This window comes from Rhinoderma darwinii, chromosome 3 (genome assembly GCF_050947455.1).
Source record: "Rhinoderma darwinii isolate aRhiDar2 chromosome 3, aRhiDar2.hap1, whole genome shotgun sequence".
Taxonomy (NCBI): domain Eukaryota; kingdom Metazoa; phylum Chordata; class Amphibia; order Anura; family Rhinodermatidae; genus Rhinoderma; species Rhinoderma darwinii.
Genome location: NC_134689.1, coordinates 414,112,520 through 414,122,519, shown reverse-complemented (window position 1 = coordinate 414,122,519; position 10,000 = coordinate 414,112,520). Strand labels below are relative to the sequence as shown.

The 10,000-nt window shown below is 40.4% G+C and overlaps 3 non-coding genes across 3 annotated transcripts; 1 reads left to right on the top strand and 2 right to left on the bottom strand.

Moving 5' to 3' along the window:
- Nucleotides 1-5,716: 5,716 nt before the first annotated feature.
- On the bottom strand, nucleotides 5,717-5,788 carry TRNAE-UUC (transfer RNA glutamic acid (anticodon UUC)). The gene has a single exon. It is a non-coding gene; the product is annotated as a tRNA-Glu (tRNA).
- Nucleotides 5,789-6,440: 652 nt separating this feature from the next.
- Nucleotides 6,441-6,512, bottom strand: TRNAE-UUC (transfer RNA glutamic acid (anticodon UUC)). The gene has a single exon. It is a non-coding gene; the product is annotated as a tRNA-Glu (tRNA).
- Nucleotides 6,513-8,795: 2,283 nt separating this feature from the next.
- On the top strand, nucleotides 8,796-8,868 carry TRNAM-CAU (transfer RNA methionine (anticodon CAU)). The gene has a single exon. It is a non-coding gene; the product is annotated as a tRNA-Met (tRNA).
- The last annotated feature ends 1,132 nt before the right edge of the window (nucleotides 8,869-10,000 follow it).

The window sequence follows — 10,000 nt, the reverse complement described above, 5'->3', positions numbered from 1 at the left end:
GTCTAATAATCTGAAGGTCGTGAGTTCGATCCTCACACGAGGCACTGTTCAGTGAGTTTTTGTCTTCCTCCATTCATGCAGGAAATCGGGTTTTTCTGCCGAAACGTTTTTTAATATATGAGGAAAGTGTTGTTGATTTCCTTGTCATTTTTGAGTGAGTAGAAGAGATGGGAATGATTTGAGCTTTAAATCCAAAATAGGATCTTGCCTAAAAAGAAACAATATTAAAGCAAAGTCCCAATCAGATTGGGTGAAATAGTCTGATGGTTTCTTATTTATTGGCGAAACTAGTTCATTATAAAAAGGAAAATTAGCCAAACTGACAGGATAAAGGGGTTGTTGACTTGGAGTGAGAAGGGAACAATAGGAATTATTTGAGTTTTCAAGCTCAAATAGGATCTGGTGAAAAGAGGAGGAATGGGTAAACAAAGATAAGTTAGAATTTATGGCCACAAAGAGCACTTTTATCCTATAACGCTCAACCTTTGAAAATGCAAGACTAGTAAAAGGTTATTTCCCATACCGGGAGTCGAACACAGGCCACCTGGGTGAAAACCAGGAATCCTAACCGCTAGACGATATGGAAGCAGTTATTAAGTAAAATGAGTCATGGACTAAGAAAAAGTGGAAATAAAGAAAATTTATATATATTTTTTCATTTTGCCGCTTTGAGCTTGTCTACAAACATCTGGTGGTTGCCTCGTTAGCGCAGTAGGAAGCGTGTCAGTCTAATAATCTGAAGGTCGTGAGTTCGATCCTCACACGAGGCACTGTTCAGTGAGTTTTTGTCTTCCTCCATTCATGCAGGAAATCGGGTTTTTCTGCCGAAACGTTTTTAATATATGAGGAAAGTGTTGTTGATTTCCTTGTCATTTTTGAGTGAGTAGAAGAGATGGGAATGATTTGAGCTTTAAATCCAAAATAGGATCTTGCCTAAAAAGAAACAATATTAAAGCAAAGTCCCAATCAGATTGGGTGAAATAGTCTGATGGTTTCTTATTTATTGGCGAAACTAGTTCATTAAAAAAAGGAAAATTAGCCAAACTGACAGGATAAAGGGGTTGTTGACTTGGAGTGAGAAGGGAACAATAGGAATTATTTGAGTTTTCAAGCTCAAATAGGATCTGGTGAAAAGAGGAGGAATGGGTAAACAAAGATAAGTTAGAATTTATGGCCACAAAGAGCACTTTTATCCTATAACGCTCAACCTTTGAAAATGCAAGACTAGTAAAAGGTTATTTCCCATACCGGGAGTCGAACCCAGGCCACCTGGGTGAAAATCAGGAATCCTAACCGCTAGACCATATGGAAGCAGTTATTAAGTAAAATGAGTCATGGACTAAGAAAAAGTGGGAATAAAGAAAATTTATATATATTTTTTCATTTTGCCGCTTTGAGCTTGTCTACAAACATCTGGTGGTTGCCTCGTTAGCCCAGTAGGAAACGTGTCAGTCTCATAATCTGAAGGTCGTGAGTTCGATCCTCACACGAGGCACTGTTCAGTGAGTTTTTGTCTTCCTCCATTCATGCAGGAAATCGGGTTTTTCTGCCGAAACGTTTTTAATATATGAGGAAAGTGTTGTTGATTTCCTTGTCATTTTTGAGTGAGTAGAAGAGATGGGAATGATTTGAGCTTTAAATCCAAAATAGGATTTTGCCTAAAAAGAAACAATATTAAAGCAAAGTCCCAATCAGATTGGGTGAAATAGTCTGATGGTTTCTTATTTATTGGCGAAACTAGTTCATTAAAAAAAGGAAAATTAGCCAAACTGACAGGATAAAGGGGTTGTTGACTTGGAGTGAGAAGGGAACAATAGGAATTATTTGAGTTTTCAAGCTCAAATAGGATCTGGTGAAAAGAGGAGGAATGGGTAAACAAAGATAAGTTAGAATTTATGGCCACAAAGAGCACTTTTATCCTATAACGCTCAACCTTTGAAAGTGCAAGACTAGTAAAATGTTTTTTCCCATACCGGGAGTCGAACCCAGGCAACATGGGTGAAAACCAGGAATCCTAACCGCTAGACCATATGGGAGCAGTTATTAAGTATAATGAGTCATGGACTAAGAAAAAGTGGGAATAAAGAAAATGTATATATATTTTTTCATTTTGCCGCTTTGAGCTTGTCTACAAACATCTGGTGGTTGCCTCGTTAGCGCAGTAGGAAGCGTGTCAGTCTCATAATCTGAAGGTCGTGAGTTCGATCCTCACACGAGTCACTGTTCAGTGAGTTTTTGTCTTCCTCCATTCATGCAGGAAATCGGGTTTTTCTGCCGAAACGTTTTTAATATATGAGGAAAGTGTTGTTGATTTCCTTGTCATTTTTGAGTGAGTAGAAGAGATGGGAATGATTTGAGCTTTAAATCCAAAATAGGATTTTGCCTAAAAAGAAACAATATTAAAGCAAAGTCCCAATCAGATTGGGTGAAATAGTCTGATGGTTTCTTATTTATTGGCGAAACTAGTTCATTAAAAAAAGGAAAATTAGCCAAACTGACAGGATAAAGGGGTTGTTGACTTGGAGTGAGAAGGGAACAATAGGAATTATTTGAGTTTCAAGCTCAAATAGGATCTGGTGAAAAGAGGAGGAATGGGTAAACAAAGATAAGTTAGAATTGATGGCCACAAAGAGCACTTTTATCCTATAACGCTCAACCTTTGAAAGTGCAAGACTAGTGAAAGGTTCTTTCCCATACCGGGAGTCAAACCCAGGCCACCTGGGTGAAAACCAGGAATCCTAACCGCTAGACCAGGGGTCGGAAACCTATGGCTCGCGAGCCAGATATGGCTCTTTTGATGGCCGTATCTGGCTCGCAGACAGGGCTCCTACCTGTCTATGGGAGGGATGCACGTTGCAGCCGCACAGCTCAGTATAGTACACATGACTATGAGAGCGGGGCTGCGGCTGTGTAATTCAGCCACAGCCCCGCTCCTGAGTCCTGACATATGCGCGCGGGGTCAGCATCATGTGATGCGGCCGGCGCTGCACTAATGATCTGCGGCATTGAAGACAGAACATGGCGGGCGCGCTACAAAGCACCCCCATGTTGTCTTCAGTGCCTGAACTGCCGCTCATTAGTGCAGCGCCGGCCGCATCTCCTCATGCTGACCGCGCGCGCACTTCCTGTCAGGAGCGGGGCAATGGCTGTATTACACAGCCGCAGCCCCGCTCTATAACGCCGGAGATCAGAGAACCTCTCATCTCCGCCGTTATTCCCGTGAATGCTGCGATCACAGCTGACTGCAGCATTCAGGGGAAAGTGAGAAGGGGGGATGCCCCTGGATCGCATCACAGGGAATTCCTGTGACGCGATCGAGGGCCATACCATATATGGGCAGACAGCCCAGGGTCTATTGACGGACCCCAGGGCTGTCTGACCATATCTCTTGTTGTTAGGATATACCCAAGTATGTCCTAACAACAGCCTGTGTGCTATCTGTCCACAGGCTAATGTACTGGCACATATCTGATATATGTCAGTACATTAAAGTTTAAAAATAAAGTAAAAACAAAGTATGGTTACATTTTTAAAAAAATATACACCTTCACCTTTTTTACAATAAACATTAAAATAAGTCTTACATAATACATAAAATCGACACATTCAGTAATGGCGCGGACAACAATGTTTTTGCATCATTTATGATGTGTACGCTGTAAAAAAATGAAATAAACACGGCTTTCATTCACTTATTAATGTGAGGCGCGAGGTGCGATGAATTTACCCTCCATGTTCCTCACATTAATAGTAATTAACCCCATCATGTACCTCGCCTATCTGCGCATGCGCGAGTTCAAAGAGACAGAGAGTCCTGGGTCCTGCCGCCGATGGCCATAGTGAAGCGCTCCTGCACGAAATGGTGAGTATATCTTAAATTCTATATTTTAAGGGTAAAAGTTGGGGGTCGTCTTATACGCCCAGTCGTCTTATACGCCGACATATACGGTAGTTCTTTGATGGCCTGATAAGCATTGGCGGCAGTGGTGAGCGGCAGGGAGCATGGACTACATTTCCCATAACTCCCTGCATAGCCGCGCCGTCTGCAAGCACGCACCTGCGTCCCCTAGTGAAGCGGCATCTGCCTCCTCCCTTGTGTCTCCCTTGGACGTTCCAGAAACCCCTGGCTGTGCTGCTGCTTTGAAGGTGAACATTATAACATGGAAATTGTTACACAGCCTCATGGTCAGCAGCAGTGAGCTGCATCAATAAAGGGGCTGTGTAAAACAGTGTGTCCCACCAACCCCCCCTTCCCACTTCACCCCTGAAAATAATCCCACATAATCCATAATATAGCCCCCCCCCCCAAAAAAAATAAAAATATGGCCTTAAAAAACATCTGCCACCCATATTACACTCTTGGGGGCTTTAAATTAATCTCTTGTGGGCATAAGAAACTGATTTAAAGGACCACTATCAGGGCAAAAATCTGTTCTGAGCGCTTTATTACAGCTCTGGAGGTCTCCCAGATGGGTCTGAGCCTCTCTTTTTTTGTTCATTTTCTGTAAGACCAACACTTTTAAAAGGGCCACTGACAGATACAATTGCTCCAGCGGTCACTTAGTACACAAAGGAGTGTTCCTCTCTGCTGCACTAAGCCACCGCTGGACCTAAACAATAATTCGCTGTAAAATAATAAAATAGATAATTGACATAACTGACAATGCGTTGTGTGACATGTCCAACATTCCAGCTTCTTTCTTCTGCGAATGCCTCAAAGCTGGCATTCTCTCAACATCAGGTGGGAAGAATGCCAGCTTCCAGTCATGCGCAGGAAAAAGAAGAAGCCAGACTGCTGGACTGATGTCATGCATCGCAAGCTCACAATGTAAGTTATTTATTTAATTTTTTTACTGCTAATTACCATTGTTTCAGTCCAGTTGTGGCTTTATACAGCAGGGAGGAGCATTCCTTGCTGTACTAAGTGAACATTGGAGCGATTGATCTGTCAATGGCCCTTTAAACATATTGTACGGCTCTCGCGGAATTATATTTCAAAATATGTGGCGTTTACGGCTCTCTTAGCCAAAAAGGTTCCTGACCCCTGCGCTAGACCATATGGAAGCAGTTACTAAGTAAAATGAGTCATGGACTAAGAAAAAGTGGGAATAAAGAAAATGTATATATATTTTTTCATTTTGCCGCTTTGAGCTTGTCTACAAACATCTGGTGGTTGCCTCGTTAGCGCAGTAGGAAGCGTGTCAGTCTCATAATCTGAAGGTCGTGAGTTTGATCCTCACACGAGGCACTGTTCAGTGAGTTTTTGTCTTCCTCCATTCATGCAGGAAATCGGGTTTTTCTGCCGAAACGTTTTTAATATATGAGGAAAGTGTTGTTGATTTCCTTGTCATTTTTGAGTGAGTAGAAGAGATGGGAATGATTTGAGCTTTAAATCCAAAATAGGATTTTGCCTAAAAAGAAACAATATTAAAGCAAAGTCCCAATCAGATTGGGTGAAATAGTCTGATGGTTTCTTATTTATTGGCGAAACTAGTTCATTAAAAAAAGGAAAATTAGCCAAACTGACAGGATAAAGGGGTTGTTGACTTGGAGTGAGAAGGGAACAATAGGAATTATTTGAGTTTCAAGCTCAAATAGGATCTGGTGAAAAGAGGAGGAATGGGTAAACAAAGATAAGTTAGAATTTATGGCCACAAAGAGCACTTTTATCCTATAACGCTCAACCTTTGAAAGTGCAAGACTAGTGAAAGGTTCTTTCCCATACCGGGAGTCGAACCCAGGCCACCTGGGTGAAAACCAGGAATCCTAACCGCTAGACCATATGGAAGCAGTTACTAAGTAAAATGAGTCATGGACTAAGAAAAAGTGGGAATAAAGAAAATTTATATATATTTTTTCATTTTGCCGCTTTGAGCTTGTCTACAAACATCTGGTGGTTGCCTCGTTAGCGCAGTAGGAAGCGTGTCAGTCTCATAATCTGAAGGTCGTGAGTTCGATCCTCACACGAGTCACTGTTCAGTGAGTTTTTGTCTTCCTCCATTCATGCAGGAAATCGGGTTTTTCTGCCGAAACGTTTTTAATATATGAGGAAAGTGTTGTTGATTTCCTTGTCATTTTTGAGTGAGTAGAAGAGATGGGAATGATTTGAGCTTTAAATCCAAAATAGGATTTTGCCTAAAAAGAAACAATATTAAAGCAAAGTCCCAATCAGATTGGGTGAAATAGTCTGATGGTTTCTTATTTATTGGCGAAACTAGTTCATTAAAAAAAGGAAAATTAGCCAAACTGACAGGATAAAGGGGTTGTTGACTTGGAGTGAGAAGGGAACAATAGGAATTATTTGAGTTTCAAGCTCAAATAGGATCTGGTGAAAAGAGGAGGAATGGGTAAACAAAGATAAGTTAGAATTGATGGCCACAAAGAGCACTTTTATCCTATAACGCTCAACCTTTGAAAGTGCAAGACTAGTGAAAGGTTCTTTCCCATACCGGGAGTCGAACCCAGGCCACCTGGGTGAAAACCAGGAATCCTAACCGCTAGACCATATGGAAGCAGTTACTAAGTAAAATGAGTCATGGACTAAGAAAAAGTGGGAATAAAGAAAATTTATATATATTTTTTCATTTTGCCGCTTTGAGCTTGTCTACAAACATCTGGTGGTTGCCTCGTTAGCGCAGTAGGAAGCGTGTCAGTCTCATAATCTGAAGGTCGTGAGTTCGATCCTCACACGAGTCACTGTTGAGTGAGTTTTTGTCTTCCTCCATTCATGCAGGAAATCGGGTTTTTCTGCCGAAACGTTTTTAATATATGAGGAAAGTGTTGTTGATTTCCTTGTCATTTTTGAGTGAGTAGAAGAGATGGGAATGATTTGAGCTTTAAATCCAAAATAGGATTTTGCCTAAAAAGAAACAATATTAAAGCAAAGTCCCAATCAGATTGGGTGAAATAGTCTGATGGTTTCTTATTTATTGGCGAAACTAGTTCATTAAAAAAAGGAAAATTAGCCAAACTGACAGGATAAAGGGGTTGTTGACTTGGAGTGAGAAGGGAACAATAGGAATTATTTGAGTTTCAAGCTCAAATAGGATCTGGTGAAAAGAGGAGGAATGGGTAAACAAAGATAAGTTAGAATTGATGGCCACAAAGAGCACTTTTATCCTATAACGCTCAACCTTTGAAAGTGCAAGACTAGTGAAAGGTTCTTTCCCATACCGGGAGTCAAACCCAGGCCACCTGGGTGAAAACCAGGAATCCTAACCGCTAGACCATATGGAAGCAGTTACTAAGTAAAATGAGTCATGGACTAAGAAAAAGTGGGAATAAAGAAAATGTATATATATTTTTTCATTTTGCCGCTTTGAGCTTGTCTACAAACATCTGGTGGTTGCCTCGTTAGCGCAGTAGGAAGCGTGTCAGTCTCATAATCTGAAGGTCGTGAGTTTGATCCTCACACGAGGCACTGTTCAGTGAGTTTTTGTCTTCCTCCATTCATGCAGGAAATCGGGTTTTTCTGCCGAAACGTTTTTAATATATGAGGAAAGTGTTGTTGATTTCCTTGTCATTTTTGAGTGAGTAGAAGAGATGGGAATGATTTGAGCTTTAAATCCAAAATAGGATTTTGCCTAAAAAGAAACAATATTAAAGCAAAGTCCCAATCAGATTGGGTGAAATAGTCTGATGGTTTCTTATTTATTGGCGAAACTAGTTCATTAAAAAAAGGAAAATTAGCCAAACTGACAGGATAAAGGGGTTGTTGACTTGGAGTGAGAAGGGAACAATAGGAATTATTTGAGTTTCAAGCTCAAATAGGATCTGGTGAAAAGAGGAGGAATGGGTAAACAAAGATAAGTTAGAATTTATGGCCACAAAGAGCACTTTTATCCTATAACGCTCAACCTTTGAAAGTGCAAGACTAGTGAAAGGTTCTTTCCCATACCGGGAGTCGAACCCAGGCCACCTGGGTGAAAACCAGGAATCCTAACCGCTAGACCATATGCAAGCAGTTACTAAGTAAAATGAGTCATGGACTAAGAAAAAGTGGGAATAAAGAAAATGTATATATATTTTTTCATTTTGCCGCTTTGAGCTTGTCTACAAACATCTGGTGGTTGCCTCGTTAGCGCAGTAGGAAGCGTGTCAGTCTCATAATCTGAAGGTCGTGAGTTCGATCCCCACACGAGGCACTGTTCAGTGAGTTTTTGTCTTCCTCCATTCATGCAGGAAATCGGGTTTTTCTGCCGAAACGTTTTTAATATATGAGGAAAGTGTTGTTGATTTCCTTGTCATTTTTGAGTGAGTAGAAGAGATGGGAATGATTTGAGCTTTAAATCCAAAATAGGATTTTGCCTAAAAAGAAACAATATTAAAGCAAAGTCCCAATCAGATTGGGTGAAATAGTCTGATGGTTTCTTATTTATTGGCGAAACTAGTTCATTAAAAAAAGGAAAATTAGCCAAACTGACAGGATAAAGGGGTTGTTGACTTGGAGTGAGAAGGGAACAATAGGAATTATTTGAGTTTCAAGCTCAAATAGGATCTGGTGAAAAGAGGAGGAATGGGTAAACAAAGATAAGTTAGAATTTATGGCCACAAAGAGCACTTTAATCCTATAACGCTCAACCTTTGAAAGTGCAAGACTAGTGAAAGGTTCTTTCCCATACCAGGAGTCGAACCCAGGCCACCTGGGTGAAAACCAGGAATCCCAACCGCTAGACCATATGGGAGCAGTTATTAAGTAGAATGAGTCATGGACTAAGAAAAAGTGGGAATAAAGAAAATGTATATATATTTTTTCATTTTGCCGCTTTGAGCTTGTCTACAAACATCTGGTGGTTGCCTCGTTAGCGCAGTAGGAAGCGTGTCAGTCTCATAATCTGAAGGTCGTGAGTTCGATCCTCACACGAGGCACTGTTCAGTGAGTTTTTGTCTTCCTCCATTCATGCAGGAAATCGGGTTTTTCTGCCGAAACGTTTTTAATGTATGAGGAAAGTGTTGTTGATTTCCTTGTCATTTTTGAGTGAGTAGAAGAGATGGGAATGATTTGAGCTTTAAATCCAAAATAGGATCTTGCCTAAAAAGAAACAATATTAAAGCAAAGTCCCAATCAGATTGGGTGAAATAGTCTGATGGTTTCTTATTTATTGGCGAAACTAGTTCATTAAAAAAAGGAAAATTAGCCAAACTGACAGGATAAAGGGGTTGTTGACTTGGAGTGAGAAGGGAACAATAGGAATTATTTGAGTTTCAAGCTCAAATAGGATCTGGTGAAAAGAGGAGGAATGAGTAAACAAAGATAAGTTAGAATTTATGGCCACAAAGAGCACTTTTATCCTATAACGCTCAACCTTTGAAAGTGCAAGACTAGTGAAAGGTTCTTTCCCATACCGGGAGTCAAACCCTGGCCACCTGGGTGAAAACCAGGAATCCTAACCGCTAGACCATATGGAAGCAGTTACTAAGTAAAATGAGTCATGGACTAAGAAAAAGTGGGAATAAAGAAAATGTATATATATTTTTTCATTTTGCCGCTTTGAGCTTGTCTACAAACATCTGGTGGTTGCCTCGTTAGCGCAGTAGGAAGCGTGTCAGTCTCATAATCTGAAGGTCGTGAGTTTGATCCTCACACGAGGCACTGTTCAGTGAGTTTTTGTCTTCCTCCATTCATGCAGGAAATCGGGTTTTTCTGCCGAAACGTTTTTAATATATGAGGAAAGTGTTGTTGATTTCCTTGTCATTTTTGAGTGAGTAGAAGAGATGGGAATGATTTGAGCTTTAAATCCAAAATAGGATTTTGCCTAAAAAGAAACAATATTAAAGCAAAGTCCCAATCAGATTGGGTGAAATAGTCTGATGGTTTCTTATTTATTGGCGAAACTAGTTCATTAAAAAAAGGAAAATTAGCCAAACTGACAGGATAAAGGGGTTGTTGACTTGGAGTGAGAAGGGAACAATAGGAATTATTTGAGTTTCAAGCTCAAATAGGATCTGGTGAAAAGAGGAGGAATGGGTAAACAAAGATAAGTTAGAATTTATGGCCACA